This window comes from Oryctolagus cuniculus, chromosome 3, assembly GCF_051225735.1.
Source record: "Oryctolagus cuniculus isolate XC-2025 breed Fujian yellow rabbit chromosome 3, ASM5122573v1, whole genome shotgun sequence".
NCBI classification, from domain to species: Eukaryota; Metazoa; Chordata; class Mammalia; order Lagomorpha; family Leporidae; genus Oryctolagus; species Oryctolagus cuniculus.
In genome coordinates, this window is record NC_142869.1 from 3129863 (window position 1) to 3139578 (window position 9716).

Sequence of the window (9716 nt, forward strand, 5' to 3'; positions counted from 1 at the left end):
ACGAACGCCATCTCCTTAATGAACATAAATGCAAAGACCCTAAAGGGAATGTTAGTAAAATGAGTCCAGCGACGTGTTTCAAAGACCTTTTTCACCCAGTGAGATCCACACCAGCGCCACCAAAACAGCCATGATCAGATTCGAAGAGAGACTGGTAGGAGCTGCTTGTATGAGTAGAAGAAAACATTTAGTAAAACATCAGTGGGAAAATAAGAAGATGCCCCTAGCCTGGCCCTGGGCACCCACCAGAAACCGTTAACAGAGCCCAGTGCAGTGGCAAAGGCATGGAAATAATAGCGTTAATTCCCTTCAAGGTCAGAGACGCACACACAGAGTGTTCCTGCTGTCACAATTCCTACTGACCATCCCAGGAGAGCCTGAGACACCGAACTAACAGCAGAGAGGCAAGAATGGGAAAAGAAAGATCAAACGGTCGTTATCGTTGGAGGATGTGACGGCTGGCGCGGAATTAAACGAAGCTACAGACCGCTAGACAGCAGATCAGAGCCGAAAAGCAGAAGGCTTGCTACTCGCAGGAAAGACAAACTCCACATGCAACAGCATTGAATGCCCACCTGATTCGTGGCAGCATTCTGTGGCAAAGCTTCCAGGAGCAAGTAGAAAGTACAAGCTGCCAGAAGAGAGGGAGAAGAGCAAGCTGGAGGATGTGCCTTCAATAAGCGGCGAGAGGGAGAAAGACCGCGTTCACGTTCGCGGAAGAGGCGCCTCCGAGCTGCCCCCTAACTGCCCTGCAACTTAGTGCTAGGCCAGTAAAACTCTCACCAGCGCCTTTTAATGGGTGTGACAAACCAGTTCTAAAATTTGTGTGAAAGAGGAAATGGCCCCAAACGGCCGGGCTATTTAAGAAGAGTGAGTGGAAGGACTCACGCATTAAGCAGGGAGACGTGTTCTGAAGCGCTGACACGTAGAACAGCGAGTTACTGGCTGAGACACGCACCCGTGCCAGGGACCAGGCTGAGAGCCAGGAAAGAGAGCCCCACACGGACGGGGCTGCGTCACGCGTCACGGCTGGGGTGGGCTTTGCAGGGCAGCGGGCAGGGGGCAGAAGGCTCAGAAAACAGGGCAGGCACAATGGGACTGTAGTGGGAAAAGCAAAACCTGGAAACTTCGAGACAACGTGACATCAGGATGTTCTAACTTGAAGGCGAAGAGCGTTTCCTACAGAGAAGGAAAGATGTGCCTGACTAGCTGGAGATTGGAAACTTTGTGCAACAACAGCAAAAATCCTGACACTAAGACAAATCACAGATAAGGGGGGGCGCACACGTGCATCAGAGTAGCAATGGGGTCAATAAAGAAAACCTTCAAGACAGGTGGGGAGGGAAGCAGGCGGCCGGCCAGATACATGATGGATGGACTTAAAGATAAACTCTCTAGGGCTGGCCCTGTGGCTCAGTGGGCTAAGTCTCTGCTTGCAGTGCCGGCATCCCATATGGGCGCCAGTTCAAGTCCCAGATCTCCACTTCCCATCCAGCTCTCTGCTGTGGCCTGGGAAAGCAGCAGAAGATGGACCAAGTGCTGGGGCCCCTGCACCCACGTGGGAAACCTGGAAGAAGCTCCTGGCTCCTGGCTTCAGATCAGCTCAGCTCCAGCTGTTGTGGCTACTTGGGGGAGTGAATGGCAGATGGAAGACCTCTCTGTCTCTGTCTCTCTCTCTCTCTCTCTCCATGCCTCTCCCTCTCTCTAACTCTGCCTTTCAAATAAATAAATAAAATCTAAAAAAGAGGAAGCAGCAATGGGGCAGGGGCTGGGGAGACCTGTAATAAAAAGAAAGAGATAAACACTCTAACAGAGAAACAGGCAAACACAGGAGCAGACAACCGAGAGTAGACTGCGCCCAAATGGGCTCTCCAGGGCTCGAAAACACGCTCATGTCACTGTCGCTGGGCCACGCGGGAGCTCATGTCAGTCAAAACCAAGCCATAGATCTCTGCTTGCTTTTGCAGTAGCCAAATCGTAAGATACGGCACTAAAAATAGAAACCTATCAGAAAGAACTAGTTCTGCAAAAGTTCTCAACTAGTCCTCAAACATCATGAGACCCACGAACACCATCCCTGGCCCTAGGCGTAGCCGTGGCTGAGCCACGGAGCAGGCAGCCCCTCCCGCCTGTCCCTTGTCTGGCCCGCCCTGAGGCCCCACAGCTGCCACTCTTCACTCTTTCCTGAGGGCAAGGGTCAGCTGGCTCCCTTGGGCGGCGTCACCCGTCTCCAGATATGCAGGAGTGAATTTCCAGGTACTGGGGTCACTGGGGGATGGGTCCCCAACAGCCCGCTCCCAGGGAGGGTCTCGGGTGGGTGCAGCAGACCCCAGGACCATCGTGCGGGTGACAGGTGGAGGCTGGGCGTCTGAGAAGGCTTCCTCCATCCGCACACGGAGCTGAGGGCCTGGGGATCCTCCTCCGGGCCTCAGGCCCCCGGACGCCAGCTCGGCCGCTCCCGGGGCTCTGGGCCCAGCGCTGTGCTGTGTGCTCAGCGGGGCCCTCCGGGACGTCCCGCCCACGCAGCCTTCCACAGAGCCAGAACACTTGGAGTTTCTGCCTCCTTTTTCTTCTCTCCTGCGCTCGCCTGCCAAATCCTCCCTCCCCTGCAGACTCCGGCCGTCTCCATCACGCAGATGGGCTGCAGCCCCCCGGGGGAAAGCAGGGCGAGGCACTGTGGTCACACTGCGGGGTGCAAGTCGGAGTCCGCATTGCCTGATTCCTCCGGGTGCCCCCCAACGTGACGCTGGCCCAGGGCCCTCCGCCGTCTGCTCCTAGTTACACGGCCTGCCTTGTTCCCGCTTCCCTAGAACCCAGGAGCCGTTGGCCCACCAGGGGCGCATGGGAAGCAGCAGGGAGGGGCGTCTCCCTGGAAGTCCCTGGCGGGGCCTCCCCAGGGGGCCAGGCCCGTCCTGTTCTCCCAGAGCCTCTCTTCACCCAGGACTCCCTGAATCCTTGTTTGGTTGTTTACAGAAAACGCTGACAGCAGCAGATATGCAGGGGAGGGGCTCACGGTCTCCCAGAATTCACAGGAACCAGAGGAACACAAGTCGGGGTGCAGCAGGTAGGGCCGCTGCCTGCGGTGCCGGCATCCCGTGTGGGCGCCGGTTCAAGTCCCGTTTGCCCCACTCCCGATCCAGCTCCCCACTAATGCGCCTGAGAGGCAGCAGAGGACGGCCCAAGTCCCGATGGAGTTCAGGCCCCTGGCTTCAGCCTGGGCAGCTCTGGCCACTGTGGACATTCGGGGAGTAAACCAGTAAATGGAAGATCTGTGTGTGTGTGCTTCTGTGTGTGTGTGTGTGTGTAGCTCTGCCTTTCAAATAAATAAATCTTTATTTAAAATAAATAAAAGGGGCCAGTGCTGTGGCATGGTGGGCTAAGTCTCTGCCTATGGCACCGGTTCAAGTCCCGGCTGCTCCACTTCCGATCCAGCTCTCTGCTGTGGCCTGGGAAAGCAGTAGAAGATGCCCAAGTCCTTGGGCCCTGCACCTGCGTGGGAGACCCAGAGGAAGCTCCTGGCTCCTGGCTTTGGATCAGCCCAGCTCTGGCAGTTGCAGCCATTTGGAGAGTGAACCAGCGGATGGAAGACCTCTCTCTCTGTCTCTGTCTCTCCAATAAATAAATAAAATCTTTAAAAAAAAAAAAAAAAAGAAAACACGTTAAGAATATTACCGCCTCTCTGGTTTTCCTGTACATTCCGTGACCCAGCACACGCGTGATTCGTACTCCATGCTTTTCACAAGCGTCCAGCATCTGTTTTCCGGGCCAGTAGGTGGTCTTAAGAAACGTGGTCTCAGCCTGGCTGGTTCGCTAGCGCTCAGCCCGTCATGACTGCTGGAGACCCCACAGGCAGCCTGATGAGCCCTGGCCCAGGCTGCGTCTCCCACGCCGTCTCTGCCTGCCGGCAGGGAGGGAGAGGGCTTTGCCGCTCACTGTCCAAGTTGGCCACAGACTCCCGGGTACCGCGTTTCCACGGGTGGGGAGGGGCCGTGTCGCAGGCTGGATCCTGGGGTGTCTGCGGAGCCGTCCCACGGGCAGCGAATCAGTCATTTTCCCTGCGATGGGAGAACTCCAGCCCCCATCCACCTCCTCGCTGGTGCAGACCACGTGAGGCGGGGCTGCCCCTTGGGAAGGAGTCCGCAGAAGAACCATGCAGGGCCGCACTCAAAGGCGCTCTGAGAAGGCAGGGAGAGGCACATAGCACCACGCACTGCACGGCGCTCCACCGCGCGGAGCTAACGCCCAAGCAGTAGGCAAGCAGGGACGGTCAGAAAACCATCAAGGAGCGGCAGGTTTGGGGAATCCCATGTGCCTGATGACAAGGTACAGAATTTAAGTGCACCGGATTCGGGGCTTCACCGGCTGTATCTGACAACCGTGCCCCCCCCAGCCTCACGAGCCCCTCGTCTGTCTGGCTGCCAGGCCCGGAGGTTGCTGACGCACGGCCCTGCAGAGGCGAGCCCTCCACCGGGGACAGGAAGTAGAGGGAGTCGCGCCGTCAGCCGCGAAGGAATCTTGTGACAGCAGAGCCAGGGTGCAGCAGCCCACTCCCGCACACGTGGCTCCGTGCCCCCTGCCACGTGCGTGCCGGCCGCCAAGGGGGGCTGGCGGAGGGAGGGGACGGCAGGATGAAGCCAGGCTGGGAGCGCGGAAGCCACCAGCCCAGCGCGCAGATCCTGGCCGCACTGACGGCTGAGTGTTCGCGGCCAACCTCCGGTCCTCAGTCTTCTCACCTGTGCAGTGGGTGCAGTGGGGCAGCGACTGGGGCGAGTTGTTGTGGGGCGGGGTGACAGGGTGCAGGGCTCGGAGCGCAGGATCCGCAGTGGCCCTGGAGGGGGCGGCATCCCCGTCCCCGCCTTTCTACAGAGGACTAAGGGTCCGGGTTGCTAAGACACCTGTTCAAGTGTGGCGAGCACTCGGGGTCCGCTCCCCGGGCTGGAGGGACAGGGACCCTCTGCTGCCCTGAGGTGGCCACGCCCACAGGAAGGGGCTGGGGCGGAGCAGGAGAGGGTCACTGCCGAGGGGTGTCCAGGGCTGTGCTCAGTGAGTTCGCGACGTGACGTGGACGGAGAGCGCGGGCCCCTCCATCCGTGGAGTGGGTACGGAAGGCGCCTCTTCCTGAGGCTGTGTAGGGTTGGGAGGGGGACCTGCATTGCTGGCTTGCACGGATCCTGTCACCCAGGAGGCTGCACCCAGTTAACCTCCATCGGCGTCCCCAGGAGCGGGAAAGGTGTCATTTAAACACGCTGAGCCTCGTCCCAGGAGGACCGGCTGAAGGGACCGGGCGCCCAGCTGGGACTCGCTCCCTGGACAGAAATGTGGAAAACAGCCTACAGAGCCGGGCTGTGACTCATCGGCCAGTGCCCCCGCGCTGCAGCTGGGGCCCAGGCGGCCTCGGCTTCTGATTCATGTTTTCCATGGAGCCTGGGGGGAGAGGGGGGGGGCTGGAAACCGCCTGGACGCGGCTGCAGCGCCCACTGATGCTGGCGCAGGCTGCCCACGGTCAGCAGGGAGCCTGGAGCTGCCTGCTGCCTGTGTTGCCCGCCCAGCTGCCGCCTGGGCTCCTGCGGATGGCCAGGGACGTGGCTGTGCTCACACGGGAGACCCAGTGACCCAGAGGGGTTCCCCCAGGCCACCAGGCCAGCGCAGGAGGGAGTCGCCAGCCCCGCCGGGTGGGGCGGGGGCGGGGGCCCTCTGGTCTTTGTGTGGTTGTGGTTTTTGTCCCCGCGGGGAAGTTCTGTGCACAGAACACCACATGGTCTGCATTAGTGGCCGGGCTGCCCCCGCCCCGCCCCTCCGGGAGCTGCTTTATGGCCCAAGTGGGTGAGGACGGCTAGAATTTGCCCTAATTACAGGGTTTGTGTTCCGTCTGTGGGGGAGGACGGGGACCACATCGCCCTCCCTGAAAGCCATCAGGGGTCTTTTATCTGGGAAAATTCTGCTCTGGGCTTGCAGCTGCTGCTACTCCCCGGTGCCTCTGGGAGAGCAGACGCGTAGGGAACTTTCCAGACGGGTTGAGCCCCGGCCTGCAGCTAGGAATGACGGAGAGAAAGCTTGTGGCCAGCCGGGGGGCTTCCCTCGGCAGCTCCCAGGGCTCCGCCTGATGCCCGGGTGGGCTGCGTGGCCTGGGACCGGGCCCGGGAGCTGCCCCTCGTGCCCTCCCATGGCCTGGGGATGGGAGTGAGTGTTCCTGGCTGCACAGCCTGAGGGAGACCATCTGTGCGCAGGGAGCACCCAGACAGGAGCCAGCCAGTGCGGGGGACGGCCGCGGCATTCACCCCCGCTGTGTCCCCGCTGTGTCCCCGCACTGCGTGCTGCCTGGGGGACAGTTTGTGTGCTCTCCCCACGGGCAGCCACCGCGGCACCTTGCATTGTGGTCCCCACAGGGAGACACAAAGCCTGGACACTCACGCAGCCCCGCTGACCTGTGCGTGGGACCCCTGCCCTGCTGTGGGGTGGGGCAACTCCCTCCTCCCTCCGCAGCCCCAGTGGTCTCCTTCCTCACCACCTTGGCCCGACCCCGACCCCATTGACCAGGGGCTGTCCACGGTCACGAGGCCGAGAAGCCCCATTGGCAGACGGCTCTGCTTCCTGCAGGGAGGAAGGGAGAAGGAGCCCAGCAGCGCGGTCCTCCTGGCCCTTTAAGGTTTCAAGGCCTGGGACCCTGCACAGCCCCAGTGGATGTTGCGTTTCAAGGGTGCCATCTGGTGGAAGGAAGGGGGAACAGCAGGTGCCTGGTCCTCTGAAGATTTTCATTCGAGGCGCTGGTGTCTTGGGGATCCTCCCTGCCCCAGGCTCCCCCTGAGGCTTACTGAGCCCCGTGGGTCAGAAGAGCTTCCTGTGTCCGTCTGTGTCCGTCAGTGTCCGTGCCCTCTCGGTAGCAGCAGCCCCGGGCAGACGTGCCTTGAGCCCCACATTTGAAATAAATAAAATATTTTTTAAAAAATAGCAGACTGATACCAGCAGTCAAGATGTGTGGCTACAGGACTGAGATGTGATTCAGGCACGGATCCCGAGCTGGGGACATTGCCCTGGATGACCCAAGCGGACCCTGGGTCATCGCAGGCCCACGTAACAGGGCCAGGCACCGTCCAAAGGAGATGTGGGGATGGAAGAAGCGTGGGGCAGGTGTGGTCACATCAGAGGAGGAGCCACAGCCAAGGAAATCGCTGGCCCTCGGAGCTGCAGAGAGGAAGCAAGCGGACCCTGCCCGGAGCCCCAGCAGGGACTTGGTCCTGCGCACTGCTGCCAACATTGGGCTGCGGTTGCTGTGGCAACAAGAGGCTGGCTCTTGTCGTCAGCGCCTCTGTGACAGTGGCCCCAGAACCAAACACGGGTGTCATTAAGAGGCAGGACTGCAGACACTGCACGGTCAGCCCTGAGCCACACGTGGCCTACGGACCTGGCGTGTCTGTTCATTTGTGGCCTTTATGCTGCTGTTAAGTGTTTTTTTAAAAATATTTATTTATTTATTTATTTGAAAGTCAGAGTTACAGAGAGAGGAGAGGCATACAGAGAGAGGTCTTCCATCTGATGGTTCACTCCCCAATTGGGTGCAACCACTGGAGCTGAGCCGATCCGAAGCCAGGAGCCAGGAGCTTCCTCCGGGTCCCCCACGCGGGTGCAGGGGCCCAAGGACTTGGTCCATCTTCTACTGCTTTCCCAGGCCACAGCAGGGAGCTGGATTGGAAGTGGAGTAGCTGGGACTAGAACCAGTGCCCATATGTGATGCCGGCACTGCAGGTGGAAGCTTAGCCCACTACACCACACTCTGGCCCCCTTCCTCTCTCTCTTTCCCATTCAAATAAATAAATAATGCCTTTTAAAAAGACGTCTGCATTTTGTATTTCTGAGCCGGGCGGGGCTTTGGACCCCGGGTAGCACCCTGTACCCACCCTCTTTCCTCTGAGTGCTCAGGGTGTCTGTCGGGAAGTGCCCTCCGCAGGCCCAGCCCCCGCCTTCCCCACCCGCCCAGCCGGGCTCCGTCACTGCAGGGCTCCCTCACCTGGCCTGGGGAGGGTCGGTCACCCCCCACCCCACGCGGCCTCTGCCTGCCGCCAAGAGGCGCAGTGAACACGGCTGCTGCCAGCCCACACGGCGCCGGGCCCCAGTCCACTTCTGTAACAAGTAGGAGGTGCGCACTCCAAACCACAGAACGGACAGCGCGGAAGGTACGCAAACCGCTAGGCGCCGTGATCACGCATCAGGTCTGTGCACCGAGGTTCCCGTGTGTCTGTGCTTTCACATAACTGGCACCGCAGGTTTGTCTGCACAAACGTGACCACAAACGTGGGAGTGGTGTGCTGTGCTGTGACGTCACAACAGCCACGATGTCGCCCGGCAACAGGCGCTTCCAAGCTCTGTCACGGTTTTATGGGACCAACCGTTACGTACACGGTCTGATGTCGCTTTACAGTTTCATTTATGTGAAGGAGTTACAGAGAGAGGGAGAGAGACAGGGAGAGAGACAGAGAGAGAGAGACAGAGAGAGAGAGAGAGAGAAAGAGACAGAGAGACAGAGAGAGAGAGAGAGAGAGAGAGAGACAGAGAGAGAGAGAGAGAGAGAGAGAGGGAGAGAGACAGGGAGACAGAGACAGAGAGAGAGAGAAAGAGAGAGACAGAGAGAGAGAGAGAGAGAGAGAAAGAGAGACAGAGACAGAGAGAGACAGAGAGAGAGAGAGAGACAGAGAGAGAGAGAGAGAGGGAGAGAGAGAGAGAGAGAGAGAGAGAGAGAGAGACAGAGAGAGACAGAGAGAGAGGTCTTCCATCCACTGGCTCACGCCCCAGATGGCTGCAACGGCCAGGGCTGGGCCAGGCTCAACCAGGAGCTTCGTCCAGGTTTTCACATGGGTGGCAAAGGCCCGGGCACTTGGGCCATTAGCAGGGAGCTGGATCAGGAGTGGAGCAGCTGGGACATGAACAGGCACCACTATGGGATGCTGGCATCACAGGTAGCAGTTTTAGCCACGGCGCCCCAACACCAGCCTGTGCAGAATAAATTTAAGGAAGAAGAACAGAATGTCACCTTTCCATAGGCTAGTCTCTGTTCCTATCGCCTCCCAAATTTCCGTATGATCACCGGCCCCTCGGTCCGATGTTGACACAGACTGTAGTGCACAGCAGAGCTATGGGGTCGTAACCCGTGAGGTGTGTCGGTGCACCAGCTGTTGGTGAGGACACAGCCGTCGTACAAAGCACATCACGCACCTGTTGCTGGTGGCTGGGGTTCTGCTTCCCAGACTTCAGTTGGCCTGGTGGAGCCGGGGGCTCTCCAGAGATGGAGCCAGAGTCAGGAGACAAGAGACTCGGCCTGCTGCCTGGAACCACCCAGAGCAGCCCGAGCGAGGTCTTGGGGACCGGAGAGCCAGGAGCCCTGCACCGAGGCCTGGGGTTGGGCTAGGCATCCTTGGGGTGTGGACGGGACCATGGGCGTCAGAGCCAGGCAGCCCTCAGGGCTGCGAGTCAGCAGGCCCATGGCTTCCTTCCAGAAGATGCAGCGCCCTCTTCAGCGACTGGAGAAGACACCAGCAGCTGCCCCGTAAGGCCGCTGTGAAGCTCTCGTGTGGAAATGACCCGGATCGTGACGTGGCTGGAGCTCCTGGGGCTTCCCTCCAAGGGCATGCTCTGTGGCCAGCTGGTGACACAGACCCCACTGCTGAGATGTGCAATTGTTTTAATGATGTTGTTCATTTATTTGAGAGGCAGAGTTGCAGACA

The 9716-nt window shown here is 59.5% G+C and overlaps 1 long non-coding RNA gene across 1 annotated transcript; it reads left to right on the top strand.

The window, feature by feature from the left end:
• Positions 1-2042: 2042 nt before the first annotated feature.
• LOC127488525 (uncharacterized) lies at positions 2043-3668 on the top strand. The gene is made up of 3 exons (XR_007916268.3): positions 2043-2256; positions 2974-3064; positions 3433-3668. It is a non-coding gene; the product is annotated as an uncharacterized LOC127488525 (long non-coding RNA).
• The last annotated feature ends 6048 nt before the right edge of the window (positions 3669-9716 follow it).